Raw genomic sequence first — 15,974 nt, 5'->3', positions numbered from 1 at the left:
TAAATACGACGAGATTCTACTCACATTGTGAATATTCTGGACATTTAACTTCCCCAACTTTTATTCTCCCGTCGGCTTATAAAGTGTGTTTGAACATATTAAGAGGAATCTGACATTAGTGCATTTGATGAACTTATCTTAGCTGTAAGCACACTGCCTTTGAGACTAAAGGAGAACGTCAACCTATCGAAGGGAACCTCGCACCACTGACGCGCTGCATGCTCTTTACTGTTTACTGTACCTGACTTGGCTGGTCATGATTGTGAATTATGTACACATTTATTTGTACACAGTATTCAATGTTGTGGGGGGAAAAAAAACGAAACAAAAAATAAAACCCTGTGGAGTGATTTAAAAAAACAAAAAAAAAAAAACAAATCACATTTATTATAGTAGAGTGCGTTCAGCACACCATGTCGAATGTCCGACACGCAGATGCGACTTTTTTTTGGGATTCAATTATCACAACTTGGTACTCGACCAAAAAAATTAAATTAAAAAAGAAGAAAAAAAAAGGCATGACCGGTTGTCTACATGTGATATAGTTGTATAGTATTACTCCTCTTTTCGTTATACTTTTGTTAAAACATTAACTAGATCTATCTCCGTGTGAACTTAACCACAGTTTTATATAGTAGAGGCGCTTATTAAATGGAAAGACAAATAAATGAATGTCAGAATAATTTCTCATGTTTACAGAGTATGTGCACCCAGAGGATCTCACACACACACACACACACACACACACACACACACACACACACACACACACACACACACACACACACACACTTACAGTACTCTGTGCATCATACTGTATGTATTTGATGATTACATTATACTTATAAAGTTTTTTGCCAACACAACTAGCTCTGCAGAATGGTACTGCCCGCCAGACTTTTACCCTCCATTAGTATTATATCTGAGTAATTATCTCCTCATGTTTATACATCAGCTTGTAAATGTTGTTTAGCAGTGCCCATTGCAAATGGTTGTGTAATGTCTTGTAATACTAATATATTATGTTTATCACAAAATGAATATATTTAATGACACATGAAGCGATGTGGCTTTTGTGGCGTTTATTGTTGATCTTTTCTGTTTTTTTGTTTTCTTTTTTTTTTTTTTTTTTTACTATTTTGCATTGATTGTAGATGGCTGTAATGAAAAGTATTGACAAGTGTTTGGCTATTGAACAGCCTGATAGAAATGAAAATTAATTCATCTGAAATAAAGCTGTGCAAAAAAATGCAAAAAAAAAAAAATGTGGCTGAACTCAGCGAAGATATGTTTTTGAATCATTACTCCCTTTGATGATCCCTTTTTGGTTCTATTTGGTCTTTCACACACACATTACAATACTTTTATTACATCATGGAATAACATCAGAAAGGAGGATGTTTTTACATACATTATGAATACATGAATATTAATACAACACAGAGGCTTGCAGCTTCATGTTGTCGTAAACTAATGACAGCTTATACTGAATAGCTGACATTTAACATTAACTATTATTCTCCAAATATAGTGTATATTCAGATAGCCCGTCCTTTTTTGGATTACCACAGCGAATCAATGAGTTTTAACATCTTTCATGCCACAACCTGGATTCAAACCAGGGTCCCTCGCATTAACCTGCTGCACATGCAGGGGTGGTAATCTTTAAATATCATTGTGAATGGATCCTGCGGATGAGTATGTCCGTTCCCATAAAACTGCGTCATCATTTCAAAAGAATGGCACATCTTGTTAGAACTTATAAAAAAGTGCTAATTCATTGCTTGTTTTTGCAAAATGTATAGGTTTATAGTTAGAATCTGAGCATTTAAACGGGGCTTCTATTACAAAACCACATCCTAATAAATCACACCAAGATTGGATGTGAAATATAAACATATATAATTCTGACACCCAATAGATGTCGTTATATAATACAGACACGCCGGGCCTGTTTTGACTGTATTTCCGATTATGCTTTTCGTCTTCCGCGTTGGTGACGTGCGGGGCAATCTCCATCGCCCCTGAACATGAATGACAAATACAAACACGTCACACGCAAGCGGAAACACGCAGTCCCGTGCGCGTATGCAAATTAGCCATGTGCGCGCCAAACAAGCAAGTTGTCATACTGAAGCAAGCAAGCAAGCCGAGGCTAAACCAGGGTGGAGCACGTGCACACTTTGGGTTCACGTCCTAAAAGACGTCACTGAGGGATGAAGATGCGGGTGCAGCTCACGGTGGATCTGCGCATGACCAGAACAGAGACGAACGCTGAAGCTGGCTGCTCCTGCTGCGAGTACTACTATTTTTTATTTAAATGTTTTTGTCAATGCAGTGGCTGAATTGTAATGATGGCGCTGGTGTGTGTGTGTGTGTGTGTGTGTGTGTGTGTGTGTTGTGCTCCAGATGGTTTGCGTCCATGAAATATTGTGACGTCATTGATGGGCGTATATTGAGAAAACGTAGGTCGGTATTGTGCTATTTAGTTTTGAAGCCATTATCTTTACACTGCTACATGAGTTAAAAGCTTGAGTCAATACTTGAACTTCTATTCAAATATTTAAAAAAACAAACCAGTATTTATACTTCTACTTGAGTGATGAACTTCAATACTTATATACATGCATCTCTGAAGGTGACAGATACTGACGACATGGGAAACGGCTGGTTAAAAACAAACCTATTCACCATTAAATGGTCCTTAATGACCTCAGGGCAGACAAAGACTGGGGCTCCAGAATAACATATTGTAAAATTAACTGACAAACAACTTGGTGTTTCCATCATCTGCAGTACTTTATTGTTGAAAGCCTCAGGAAAAAAAACATGAAACAACATATGCTGCGATCATAAGACTTTTTATTCAGGCAAGGCCTTTCTCACATCAGCAACACGTTGAGAAACACTCTCCTATACCTACAACAACCATGTGGTTCACCAGTAAACGAGTCCAAGTCCTCACAATCTGCAGGTGATAGAGTGTCCAAGTGGTTTACTGCCAATATTCTGCATCTGCCAAAACCAGCATGACTCCATAGTGAGGGTCTTGGTTGCTCAGTAAAAGAGAACGAGTGCGACATTCACAACATCCTGCAGGTTTTTACAAAAAGCTTTGTCCAAACATAAAAAAGAGCAAATTAAAATCACGATGGGTCCAAACTAACTAGACATTATTTCTCTGCACTAAACCGTACTATTCATAGTTACTGTTAACAATACAGATGTTGAGAGAGCTACACTACAAGGTGGTGGTGGTGGAGGAACCAGCTGACGGAGCTGCAGTGGCAGCTGTTAGTATAGGGAGACTCAAACTCCACGTTGCACTGCAATACCAGGTCAAAGCATGGCTTTATAGCAAAAGAGCCGTGATACGGAGCTGTACATGTTCGGCCAGCCTCAGTCCAGAGAGAAAGAATTCATCTGGGAAACTGAGAGTAATTTGCACATTAAGCACATCTGCATTGTAAAAGACTCCGGGAGCGCGACAGACGAGCAGATTCTGCATGTATTAATTCAAATTCACTCAACCCCAAGTGGTTTCTGACCATGTTCTGCAAGTATCACCGAAAGAGTGGCTTCAGAGGGAAACTGGTTTATTCGCTATTCTGGCTCATGCACCAACAATGTTCTGTACCAAAGGATACCTGCAGGTACGACTGCAACACAGATCCATGGTAAAACAGAGTGGAGCGCTGATCTGGACACATTCTATAAGATTTTCTCTCATAGGGAAGAGTCGAGGTGCAAAAACATGGTTTTGCCATGAAATAATGAATGAGAGGAGTTGAGGGAAAGGTCATTTGTTTTGAATACATGTATTAAACCAAAAAAATACTCGTCTTAATATTGTTGTTGTTGTGCAAGTTAATTGTTCCATTTTACATCTATTTCCGCTGTTTATTAGAAACAGGGGTTTTAAAATGTGCATGAAAGTAACAGGGGATTTTCAGCTTTTATTGGATAATTGAAAGCACTTCGAGAAGTCTTCCTTGAACTCTTCTGCATCTCCAGGGCGGATGTCAGTGTGACACGAGACACGAGAAGCCAGGAGCGAAGAGTCAACGGAATTAACGCCGCCAAAGCACTTTGGCCATGTCGTGCAGCACAGATCATCATTTATGTTGGACGCCGTGTTTTCCACAAAGTTCACAGACAATAAGGACTGCGCCGTTAAATTGCTATAATGCAGGCGTAATGCTGAAAGGGTGATATCACCAACATGTCTGATCCAAACCACAGATGTTATTGTTGTAGCTGGGAGGTTTTTGGAATCAGAAGAAACCCTTAAGTTATTCCTGTGGGAGTTTTGCACAACAACGCCGCATTCTGAGCGCGCTCCAAACGAGAGTCCATCTGTCTTGGCTTGTGGCTGCGGTGCTGATATACGGCTCCTGTGATGCCCAAGCGCAAAAAAAACACTCTGAAGGGGCCAACCAATTATGCGGCCAGCGTTGAAAGTTTAAGCTGTGTCCGCCATTGATATTAGGCCACCGTGATCACGACTCATAAAAGCACTTTAACCTCTTTGCGAGCAGGAAGAGAGGGAAAAAAAAAAGGGAGACGGGATGTGTGATCTGCGTCCAACCGAATTTGTTGTTCGTGGTAAACTTGATACGGTTTCAAAGGGCCTGGGGGAGACGCGAGGGCTCTCGCTTGAGCCTACGAAGAGCGAGCGTCGCACAGGATCTGGACGGGACTGTGATTTCTCCCCTGATTCGGGCGGAGCGAGTTGAAAACAGATCTGGGCGTGTGCTCGCTTCCCTCGCGCTGATCGCGAAGACGAGGCTGGAACAACAAACACACAGACATGATGTGACCACAGTTTTTTTTGGTGTTCCCGTTACCCAGAGTGAGCTAAACGCCGGGTGGGTGGGGGGGGGGGGGGGTTAGGTTAACTTGGAACTTTCCTCGCAGTCGTATCCACTCCCCTCCACGCCCGTCACACTGCTGCCTATTGTCCTCGTCGGGAAAACAAAGCCAGGCGGGGGCGGCCGTGATACTGCGACGCGCTGAGGGTGTCCTCGCTCTGGCGGCGGTGCCGTCCTGCCGCCCCTTCGATTGTGCGTCGCGTTGACAGCTTGTTGGAAATGGAAGCAAGCAAGTGGTTTGAGCGAAATGGCTGCAGCTCCCTTGACGTGTCTGCCGGTGATGTCAGGATGGAAAAGACCCTGATTTCTTTGTCAGGTTGAGCCCATAAAAACAGTCAGAGGAGGTAGATTTATTGCCTTTTTCCTTATTGTTTCTTGCCCTGTTGTGTGTGTGTGTCCCCCCCCCCCAACACCCCCCCCCCCGATAGGTACCCGGTGGGCGTTATGGGCCCGCTGTGGCTACATGCAATGTTGAAGCAGCCTCACATCAGGGATCGTGTGACTTCCATGCGTGTAGCTGCATTTTATATGCCCGCAGGGACTCGTGCTGCATGCGCCGAGGTCCTTAAACCCAAGTGGCCTCCAGTCTGTGAACTACATCGCAGAGAACAGATGAAAAAAAACAAAAACTAGAAAAAAAACTCCATAAACTTTCAGAGCTCAGTCCAATCTGCAGTTTATCTCCTGACAATACTTGCTTTTAAGACCCGATTTTGATATGAAGCCGCACATCCTGAAAACTGTGGTCACCTCTGCAACTCCTCTTGAATGAAATGACCACCGTGCTGCGACAGGAAGCATCAGAGCCGGGTCTTAATCCCATTCACAGACTGTCACCAACAGGCCCCGGCGGAGCATTCAATCCGAAGAGGAAAGGGGCAAAAAAAAAAAAAAAAAGAAAAGAAAGAAAGGGGGAGGCATTCAAATTGTCCAATAACAATCTAATTAGCAAGTAATTACAGTGTATTGACAAGACAATCATTAACTTGGGTGTAAATGAACAATGCTTTAATGACTCTGGTGTTTTATTACAGAGCGAGGGAGAAAACTAATTATCGAGCTCTAACAAAATGAGCTGAGAGGCCCGGCGATACTTAAGTGGATTAGTTGTGTGGGACTGACACGAAACACTGGAGAGGATCACGCAGCAGCTATGAACTGGAAAAAAGAGAGAGAGAGAGAGAGAGAGAGGAAAAAAATGCATAAATTGTCCTCTCTACAAGCATGAGCCCTTCCTCCACCTTCAGAAATACCGACTGTTGATGGAGTGCCGCTGATTATAATTTCCACCCCCTGAAAGGCTCACAGTCGTATTAATGAAGTTAAAGTCTGAGTTTATGCATGAGATCTCTACAACTCGACTCGGAGCTGGAAAACTACATGCAATCACAGACCTTTTGTTTTATGGAAGCCCGACTTGGCCCTGTGCGCTCTCTTCTTGTAAAACTACAGCTGCGGCGCAAAACGCTGTTTTGTTTGCTCCTAAGCACCCAACCAAAAACAAAAGAAAATAATAAAGTCCCGTTTAACTTGGTTTTCAAAAATCACTGCAACATGATCCTCTAAATTAGAAAATTGTTTGTTTTTTTTTTTAATTCAAATTGAAATTTAAAATAAACATCTGAGCCGTTCAAAAACAGCCTCGGGAATTTGGCTGCGGTGGACGGCGATGTACACGCTCAGCCAGGTGGTACGTTGCGTTTTTCCACTCTTTTGGCCGCTCTTCCACTTCCCAGCTTTCATTCCCAGTCAGGCTTCAGCAAAATGGGGGGAATGAGGCTCCACGAAACAAAGAATGAAGCACCTTTGAGGGTGGAGGGACGGCTTAAAGAGGCACTTGATATCAGCCCAGTGTGTGACCGCCCCGCACTCACACACACACACACACACACACACACACACACACACACACACACACACACACACACACACACACACATAGAAAACAACATGTATGTGCACGTACGCGTGCACAGCAATGCGAGACACCCTCTGCTTTTGACACCAACACCTTTTGGAGCCCCGGAACCCCAACCCCCCCAACCCCCCCCCCCCCAGCCCTCCACGCTCACTCATTCACTCTCTCACCAAACTGCCTCTCCATTTCTGTCTTTTCTTTCAATGCACATGGTTCAAAAGCTGTATTTCTGGCTTTCTAGATTGGCGCACAAAGGCTCTTCTTATGCATCTTGGAGAAGCCCCACTAGAGAGGCCTCCATCACATCCTGCATAGACGACACACACAGACAAGAGTTCCACCTCTTTTTTTTTTTTTTTTCTCATTTCCATTTCCATACAGGATTAAGCCACTTGGCTTTTGGATGTGGAGGACTATATTTTTTAGCCGCCTACCCCCATCCTTTTTTTTTTTTTTTTTTTTAATTCTCATGGTCCAAGTTAAATGATCACTAAGACAATCAGCTCATAAACGACCTCCTTTTAATGTCTCTTCACGCTCAGGATGCCAGAGTCCTCCAGCGGTCTCACAGCGGCGTTCTGTCCTGCACCGACACTAAAAGTCATTTGACTCGAGAGTCTTTACGCGCAACGTCGACGTTAAGCAACCCTCTGCGAGGGAACAATCCACTTTTCCCATCTTTGTCCCAGAAAGGATTTCTGTTTGTCTGTTTTAGCGTGTGACCTGCCGCGGTTAATGCTGTTGATCGACTCGCACATCTGCTGCTGCTTCTTGGCACGAGTTGATGAACACGTTTCTCTGGACAACAGGTCAGGATAGGGGAGAGACGAGGGATCGAATTGTGGTACGAAGCGAGCCGCAGACGCCCCGAGAGGGAAAACTTGAAAGTTACAGTGTCTTTTAAATTGGATCCATGTGAAAATGTCAAATCCGATCACATATCTTCTGTCCATTCCTGAAAAATCACGGTGTGAGACTGCCACGGAAGTGATCCGATTTGCTTTTCCTTTTGAAGCCATTGATAATGCACACTCAGCACTTTACTCAATATGCGTGTCTTGATATCAATGAGACGGTAAATTGCATTACGGCAGGCAATTCTGAACGTACAACTTTAAAAATGCAACGCAACACACACATCGGGGGTTTGTCAGGGGTAAAATAAGCCACTGGTCTCCTGTTCAGTCAATTTGAGCAAATGACTCAGTGTAAGCCTGTTGTGGATGCCAACGTGTAAGCTTGAGGTAATTTGGAAAGTCTCACCGGTCCGTTTGTTCGCCACAAATCTCTGACAAGTTAATTATGACATAAGAAAGTTGGCAACCTACAAAAACAGAGATGTGTGAAAATCTGGTTTTCCTCCTCGCCTCTTGGCCCACGTCCCCTTTCCCCTTTTCTGTCTTCCACCCTTCCTTCTCATTCAAATACATTAATATCTGAAAGTGTTGGCTCGCACCAAAAATACTCATGGACCAAACAAAGTGCGGAGTGACTTCGGGGTCTGGGATCTTCAAATAAACCCTGCCTGGGTGTCATGGGGACCAGGAAGTGGAATTAACTGCTATATTAGCTGACCTTCATCTTGTTGTTTGTCCCAACCTGCCTGGCTGGGCCCCGGGCTGGCCGGTAACCACGGTCTCCGGGCCCAACAATGCGGGCATTTCCCTCGGCGAAAAAACACAGGCCTTCGGGGGTTTACTGAGCAAACAAGATGAGCCCTGCCAAACACTCCTCGCTCCCACATTTCACAATCGCTTTCTATATCACCGTTTCTCCTTCTTTGCTTTCGCCCATCCATGGAGCTCAAACAAAAAAAAAAAAACAAAACAAAAAAAAGGCTAGCAGACAGTTCTGGGTCGAGCGTGTGGGACAGAAATGTAGGAAAACACAGCTCTGACCTATGTTCAGGTTTAGTGTTCGAAAAAACCTGCTCGAGTTGACGAGGTCGTCGTATAAATCTCAGGGCGTCTCGCTTCAGTTTCCAGAGCGGCTGGGAGGTGAACGCAGGGAACTTTTTCTCACTTAAATATGAATCCCAAAAAAATGTCGTATATCGGTTACTATCCAACCTCGTGTGGAATATTGATTAGTATCTTGAAGACCGTAACCCTGAAAACCCATTGGAAGTCAGGTTCTTGTCAAGATGTCAAAATGAGTTAAGGAACACTGTGGCGTTTCCATTTGGTTCTTTTAGAGCGGCCATTACAGGCGGAGGCTGTCTGGTGGAGAGGTGGTAGAACTCTCTCCTCTTCAGGAGGATTTTACTGATTTCATTTTGTGCTTCTTCTTCTTCTTCTTCTTCTTCTTCTTCTTCTTCTTCTTCTTCTTCTTCTGTACGCGTGGCTTTTCTCCACGCTTTCCTTGTGCAGTGCAAAAAATCAAATGTTTGGGATTGTTGCTCTGCGTGACCGGTCTAGAGTGTTAGTTAATCTTTATAGTGCAATGTTCTCTGTGTGCATGTGTGCGTGTGTGTGCGTGTGTGTGTGTGTGTGGTTTTATTACAAAAACAACCAACAGTGCCAACTCGTGGCCTGGCATGTAAACCACATCATTTTCAGCTTTGCCGCTCATTTTGTATAAGAGCGGCCGCATGTCCTTTGTTTCAAACTATTAGCATCAAACCATTTTAGTTTGTGCGATAAATCCGTGAAAGTTTGGAGCCCCAGCAATAAAATGAACCAAAATACATGCAGAGGACAGAAGTTGTGCCACAATTAGCACGAAGCTGGTGCCAGGAGGCAAATACCTCCCGAAATGTCATCGTTTAGCGGCACCAATAAATCACATCTAATGAAAATGTCTTCAAATGCTGCGACTAGAAACTGTTAGATTTAATTTCAACAAGTTGCAGGTTTGAGAGACTTTGTCTGCTTTAGCCATTAGTTAGTCTGTGGCTCCATCCTATTGAACCTGACATAAAAGCAGAGTAAAACTAAAGTGGTCCGGCGTTGCTAGTAAATCAGACTCTGCGCTCGCTGGGATTAATGCAGGGAGACATCAAACGGTTCAGGAAACAGAACAGTTGTATAAAAAAAAAAAAAAAAAAAACTGCAAAGGGCACAGGCGAAACCACGCTCACTGCAAGGCAATGACTTTTCTATATTTCCTGTGGGTGCTAAAAAAAAAAGGAAAAGAATGAGAAGTGGTCTCAGAAGAAGGCAAATCCATGTCAACAAGAATAAAATGAATAAGTGGATCATAAAATGTTATATTTCTGAGGTTTTACAGGTTATAGTGTACATTTTTCTTGTCAGGTATTAAATATTGGAAGTAAAATGTCAGAAAAGTGAAGAAAAAAAAACATCAATGTTTGGATCAGAAAGAGGAAAATGGTGGAAAAAAAGCACCTCCTCTTTAGATGTGAGGCATGATGGTGCTATTCGGTCAACCGTGTGTGTGTGTGTGTGTGTGTGTGTGTTTCTCAGAGGGTGGTTGGATTGAATCTTGTCACGGCATCAAAGAGGCGAGGCCATCAAAAAGCCCAGCATCAACACGGGGATCAAACACATCTCAGTCACAGTAATCTCCTGCAGGGTCACAGGAGCAGGACCCGGGTCACGCAGACCGCCAGGGGAAAATCCATCTCCAGATACACACCAGATAGTCACCTCCGGGATGGTGACCTTGGAATTCTTCTGATATTAGCCAAAGAATTTCGATTTGAGCGTTTTCGTTCGGAGTGATCATCACGGATGTTAATGCGTCCGTTGAGGTTCACCCCCGTCACAATAAAAGTTGACGTTGGTTTCAGTTTTTACAGACAGGTAGTTTAGAAATGCAGAGTGCAAAACATGGCTGAAAGTATTTAAACTGACACTGCAAATCCAGTTACCATCGGCGCTCTTAACTCAAAATGACGTCATTTCTAACCCCTGGGGGGGAGAAAAAAAAAAGCGAATTATAGCGCTCCAGTTGATCACAACATTACAAGTCGGAAAAACAATCCGGGCACCTCCAGAGAAGCTACTATTGCTCAAAGTCTTTGAGTTTAAACAGAAACATTACATCATATTTCTTTCACAAGAACACTGTAACTTCATACCCATAAGCAACACTATGGCAAAAGCCCGACATCAATCATTGAAATGGACAAAAAAAACCAACCCAAAAACCATTGAAAACAACTAAAAACATTTGTTGTGTTTTGTGAGTGTGTTACGGTCACTGAAAAGGCAACTTTTTGAAAACAGTCCAACTCTGTCTCTGTGTAAACGGCAGAAAATATAATAATAATTATGGTATTTTATAATATTATTATAGGAATTTTCGGATGCATTGCTACTGCGCATGTGCACAACAGTTCAATAGTTGTTCTGCACAGGCGCGAGTAGATTTACAATAACAACAATAACATCTACATTCTACTGGGACTTGGTAGTTTTATAGTTGAGAGTCACCATAATGACAATCCAACTGTGTCGTCTGTCAATACGAATGTCCCTGTTCTCCCTTTGTACTCGCCATGTTTATATTGTGTTGCTCTCTTCGCTGAATAAAAAAAAAAAGAACACTTTGAAATTGTTGGAAATAGGGAAAGGTGGGGTTTTTTTTTGCTCAGAAGTAAAATCAGGCAACCAAATAATAGAATTTACTGAATAAATTGGGAATATTATGACCTTGCCAAACATTGTGAGCGGAAGGAAATTAAAGTATGAGTAACACATTAACACAGTTCATCATAAAACAACACAATCAGAACATCTTGGTTTTGCTCAAGTGTCCTGAAATTAAAGTATATTTACAAGAAATGACGCAGAAAGACGGATGTGCGCTCAGAGGCTTTATTTTACGATCTCCAGTTACTGACACGTAACATCACTGTTAAAGAACTTAATTATAAATGAATAAATTAAAAAAAAACTTGATTTGATCACGTACAAATGTCACAGGGGGTTTATTCAAGGGTTTGGTTTGACAAGAGGATAATGTGTTCATTAGAGTCAATGTTCAGCTTCAGCGTGGTCACATCAGTTTACATTGAGGTCAGAAGAATGTATGTTTGAGTGTGTGTGAAAGTGTTTTCGTGGCAAGATGCATGTGAAGGGCAAATAGAGAAGGTTGTGTGTGTGTGTGTGTGGGGGGGGGGGGGGGGGGGGGTCACCTGGAGAGTTACAAGCAGCAGGACTTTGCACTTCTTCAAGGTGGACACGCACCACTTTCCTTCCAACGTGTCTCCAGGGGACCCGACCGCTTCCTGCGACCACGAAGGTCCAGCAAACATTCCAGAAGAATCCAGCAGATCCTCCGCTGCTCCTTCTGACCTTCACTTTAACGTCTGCGTCAACAAATTAAGACGCTTGTTGAGAACTGAACTCAGCTGTCATGTGATTAGTCCCAGTTTGGATTTGCACATGTACTGTAGATCCTGCTGCTTTGTTGAGGTTAACAAATTAATTAAAATTATAAAAAAAAACCTCTGCATGGAATAACCGAAGGACGCTATTGACATCAGTCCTGGTTTAACTTGTCTTTAACACAGAGGACTCAAAGACGCAACTTGTCTGGAGGAGTCTGAGTTTATCGGAGATATATATACACGAGCAGATGTCAAATGTGGCTGAAACCACAAGTCAAAAGTGCTTCGACTTGAGCACGAAAACCCAAAATGAGTTTGAACCCAGGAGATGGAGTGGAGGAGCTGATGTGTGTTGGGGTTGTTGGGGTGCTGTAAGTAAGTCACGTTTTGAAGAAAGATGTGGAATTTTCACTTCATCTCTGAAGTGGAATCCAGCGCCTTGTGTGTGACCTCTGACCGACACCTACAGAACAAAAAATAATATAGAAAATAGTGCAATTTTTCTTTTGTGTGTGCATCCAAGCAAACTGGACGAGAACTAATGTATCTCCATCAATATATTGAACAACCTTATCAAAGTCAACTTTTAATGAACTTTTAATTGCGAATTAAAAACATCAAGGACGGGCAGATTTTCCTAATAATGATGATTTGTTTTAATCAGATCTTTCGTTCTCTGATGCTTCATATATTAAGACTCCAGGCTCACAACAATCAGACAGACAGCAGAGGAAATTCTTGGCTTGCATTAAAAAAATTATACATGGCTAAAAATAGGAAATAAAACGAAAGCTACTAGAAATTAAAGTAGCTTGGGGATTTTCTTGCCATCTGTTGGGTTATTTTCTCCAATATGGCGCCCAGCAGCCAATCAGTGCGTCGTTTCATTGAGTCCAGACAGGACTCCTATAAACCTTGTGATGGAGGGACTGGTACATTTGTTGCTCCACGCACGACAGTAAATGTGCAATGAGGGATCTTTCAACGTGAGTATTAAAAAAAAAACAACAAAAAAAAACATTCCTTCTGGCCCATCTATATGAAAACAGTGTGACCGGGTCTCTGACGGAAGGCCGAGACTATCCAACCCTTAACATCGCGCTCTCAATCTGGAAAGGAAAAACAGCTCTGAGGTCTTGAGTCACACTTTCTGCTCATCCAATCACGTTTAAAGGTCCTGAGTGATGTGTGCTGTCTACTCCCATCTGGACAGCAGCTCCCTTTTCCCACATGGACTTCAACATGTGGTCAACCTGTATGGGAAATTGCTACACGTCTCTTTTTCACCCCCCCCCCTCTCTTCTTTGTCGAAGTTAAAACAAAAAAGGCCGTCGGGGTGAGGAAAGCCAAGATCGGAGGGCGGTCACGGCTAATGTCAGATTTGTGCGTGCGCACACAAGATAAGCCACCGTGCCGACGAATCAACAGGTGCCAAATTTGTTTTGCTGGCAAAAACAAGCACTCCACAGTGACATTAATTTAACTTGCAAGGCTTCTTCCGTGTGGGCGAATGAAGCGTTGATAAAGCCAGTACTTCTAATGACACGCACCCGTTACCAGAGTGTGTCACTGCATCTTAATGCGACCACAACTCACAGGAGGGGGTGTGCGTCCACCAATAACTCAACAAGCAGCGTCCAGGCACACGCGTCCTGCAAATTACCTGACTTGAATGAGCTAATACCCTGTAAATAAACAATTTAACTCTATTGCTGCAAGTGAAAGACTTTGATGTGGACATATTTGAAACATTTCAACACCTCTCGAGATCAAAAGGAGTCTTCTAAACACATGGTGGTGCAGATGATTGGAGTCATGTTTCTACCCCCCCCCCCCACCTTAATCTCATATCTGATTCCCGCCTCTGACATCTCACTGAGCCGTCGTTACACAGGTCTTGCTGACCTCTCGCTACACTCCAGGCGTATTTTTCCTCAACTTTCCGCGGCAAAGGGCGGCCAGGCTTCTCCCGTGTTATTTGTTGTTCGAGTTGATTCAGACGGGACTCAATGGATGGAAGAAGGGAAGAGGGCGGCGTTGCATTATCTGTGTTCTCTGGACTGAGCCTGCCTTCCGGTTTGGGCAGCTTTGAGACCTGCTGACAGACGCGTTCCCCTTTTGGTTTTTACAGAGTTTCCTCACAGCATCACTACTTAAGACTGCAGCTTGTGCGTCAGGATGAGACGAGAGAGTTTTATTCCCCAGCCTGTCACGATATTCTGCTTCGTAAACCTTATTAATCATCTTTTATGGTATCTTTAGCTGTCTGCCAGGATCGGCTCGTGCAAAGTTTTCGAGTGTTGTTCATTTTCTTCGAGATTTACAAGGTGGCTATTAACACTTATTTCTCGTAATTCTGAGCCGATGAAAGGAAAAGCCCTAATAAATAAGATGAAAACCCGGTTCGCGGAGACACGATGACTATATGACTTCATACAGAAAACGGTAAGCTATCAAAAATGCTGTAAGCCCTCAATTATTTTCTCTACATCCTGCTGTTAATCCATGCTCCGTATATCTTTATCACCACATCAACGGCGTTATGGGTGTTTGGAGAGAGATGAGCTAATGGCTGACCGTCCCGTGTCGTCTTGGAGGGAAAGGATGAGGTCAAAACAGCATCTCGTTCACAGAAACAATCCACCCGATAGCGAGGGGGGGGGGGGGGGGGGGGGCAACAGCTGAAACACATTGAAAGATGGTAATCATTAACCACTTTGAATAAGACATCAGATCGGAGGGGTCACGACTGCATCAATAACACGGTGAATCACCGGCAATGGAGTCTGTACGTGACTTTTACTGGGGCAGGCAGATCATATGGAATAGATAGATGTGAGCCGCGGATCCTTTCTATTAGACGATTTCACCTTTGCGTGCCGCATCACCAGAATCAGTCGCCGCGTAGACTCAACAAGCCGAAGATGTGTGTGTCGCGCCGAGCATTCCCGTCTGCACTGAGAGCAAATGAACGCCGCATGTGTGTCGGTGCGCGGCGATTTCTCCGTCCCGCATGCGTGTGGAGCGTGACTCGGTCCCCCTCTCTGCTCTCCAGGGGAGGTGTTGTTTAAAACTCAACGGACGTCTCTCTCTTCCTCGGCATCTGGCTCTCAGAAGTGTCTGCGAACACATGGGCCCATTAGTTCCACCTCCGCGTGGACTCCTTCTCGATCTGATGTGATCTCACAGGGGCCCGGGCCAGCCCTCCTCTGGGACCCATAACCACCCAGGCACCAGAGCAAATATTTCAGCGCTTACGCACACGTCTTTATGGCAGGTGATTCCTTGCCCCGTTTACAGAGCATGTAGGAACTTCAAAGTCTCACATTCGCGGCGTTGTTTTTTTTTTTTCTTTTCTTTTCGCCCTTGGCTTTCCCGTCTCCAACCCGCCACGTCGCTGGAGACCGGCCTGGTGGAGGAAAGACGTGTCCAGGTGTGGTCTCTTGAGTTGAGTGTCAAGGTGTACTTTGAAGTAGCAGACAGCGGGGGGTCCCACAGCAATTCAAGCCACACTGAAGAGATCTGGGTAATGCCTGGCCCTCCGGCCACATGTGGGACCTTTGGCTGTCACTGACCGGCCCATGAGCGGTCAATGAGAAATCACTTTATATTATTTTATAGCTCACTCAACCAGGTAACCTATGGCTTTTCATTTATAGATACAGTTTATTTGTTTTCAGTAAGATTGAGTTGAAGTTATTGCTTGGCTTTCCATTGTAGCCCGGGCTTTACAGGTGGCCCACCCCTGCTGTCAAACAGGAATACCTCACTATAGCTTTGAAATGAACTAAAACTGCTCAATTGGGAACAGGATTGGAGTCTTTCCGTTCAGGGTTTGCATGTTTCCCCTTGCATTTAACGTTTTTGTTTTTTTTAAACTCTGGTTTCC

The sequence above is a fragment of the Blennius ocellaris genome (assembly GCF_963422515.1).
Source record: "Blennius ocellaris genome assembly, chromosome: 16".
Lineage (NCBI taxonomy): Eukaryota > Metazoa > Chordata > Actinopteri > Blenniiformes > Blenniidae > Blennius > Blennius ocellaris.
This window is presented reverse-complemented; position numbering follows the sequence as displayed.